Below are 1,887 nucleotides of genomic sequence, written 5' to 3'. Positions count from 1 at the left end.
CTTCAGCACTCTCTCTCTCTCTCTCTCTCTCTCTCTCTCTCTCTCTCTCTCTCTCTCTCTCTCTCTCTCAGTGCATTCGGCTGTTTTAGACTACGCAACTAGCATCTGTGGTGTAACCATAGCCTCCCCACCACAGCACACAGATGACATTCATGTTGGCTGAAATGCTAAATTTTCCCAAGTCTAGGTTTGTCTCTTACAGACAAACTCAAAACAACCTCCCTCGACCTCAAACTATCTAAACTTCGTTAATGGGGAAAGAAAAACATTATATCCAATCAATAAAAAGACAGAATTGATAACAAACATCTCGTGGGTGATTAAATCATTAAATATGCGAGAAATCAAACAAACATTTTCACTTATTCCATTTTTATTCAGTTCCAGGAGCAGTCAGAATATACACATATAATAAAATTGACAATCATTTGGTGTCTTTTTTCTCCTCTTACAAAAGCTCATCATTAGCGACTGAAAGCTTTAGAAAAAGGACATTCTGTGCATCTGTGTAAAACGTGATGAAAAGAAAACAACCTCGTTAAATTCATTACAAGCAAAAACAAGAAAATTACAAGAAAATATTTTTAAATGATTGTAAATTTTCAACAAAGCATAATCTTTCCATCAACTGACTGGCAAATGTGTTGCAAATAATGGTTAGGCTTTATGTTGGCGCACTCAAGAAACGCAAGTTTGATAACAGTGGGGAATTTATTTTATATTTCATCAAGTATAATATTATAGATATAATATTTTCGCTGTCTGCTTATTCAGATGTTGTGTATCCTAATCTGCCCCCGTGGTTTTATGCAAAGAAAATTTAGAAATTATGCAAACTGATCCCAAAAATGGGAAATTATGCGATTCTATTAATTTTAACAAAGAATGATGAAGGAAAATAATCAGAAATTAGGCCAAAAATGATCAAATTTTGCTAAATTATGCGGGTGCATAAAACCCCGGGGACAGCCTAATTGCCTCGTGCTGGTGCTGACATATACGCCTGTGAGTCGTGGACACTGACAGCAGAATTGGAGAAAAGGATTCAGACCACAGAGATGAGATTTTACCCCATACTCCTTGACATCTCGTACAAAGACCACATTTCAAATGCTGAGGTACGGAACAGAATCACAAACGCAGTGGGGCAGTATGAAGATCTACTGACCTCAGTGAAGAGACGAAAATCAAAATGGTATGTGCATGTCACAAGATCCACAGGTCTTGCCAAAACAATCCTACAAGGAACCGTACAAGGAAAGAGAAAGAGAGGAAGGCAGAGAAGGCGATGGGAGGACAAAATCACAGAGTGGACAGGGAAGACGATGGGTGACAATCTGAGAAAAGCAGACGAGAAAGAGAAATGGCGAGAGCTGGTTTTCAGATGCAGTGGTGCCCCCCATGGTTGCCCCAACCACGGGAGGGAAGACGAAGAAAAAAAAGAAGAAGAAGAAGAAGAAGAAGAAGGGGTAGAAGAAGAAGAAGAAGAAGAAGGTCTTGACAAGCAGAAATGAAACAGCTGACTTTACTTCATACACGATCACACTTGTGTCAATAATTAGGACATCATAAAGCATTTACAATAACAACCAAAACTATTCCCATGAGTACAGCAAATGTGAAAATTGTTAGTGATGATATTTACAAAGACACAAATTATTTTACAACTGGGGAATCTTCCATATTTTTTTTATTCTACACATGTACAAAAAATCTGTAGACGTTTGACAGATATGATAGAAACAACACAACATGTGTGTGTGTGTGTGTGTGTGAAAGTGAGAGTTTGTTTGAGTGTGTGTGTGTGTGTGTGTGTTTATGTGTGTGTAAGTGTCTATGTGTGTGTGTGTGTTTGTTTGTTTGAGTGTGTGTGTGTGTGTGTGTGTG

This window comes from Aplysia californica, unplaced genomic scaffold (assembly GCF_000002075.1).
Source record: "Aplysia californica isolate F4 #8 unplaced genomic scaffold, AplCal3.0 scaffold00430, whole genome shotgun sequence".
In the NCBI taxonomy this organism is placed as follows: Eukaryota; Metazoa; Mollusca; class Gastropoda; order Aplysiida; family Aplysiidae; genus Aplysia; species Aplysia californica.
The sequence above is the reverse complement of the archived record's forward strand: the minus strand, read 5'-3'. Positions refer to the sequence as shown.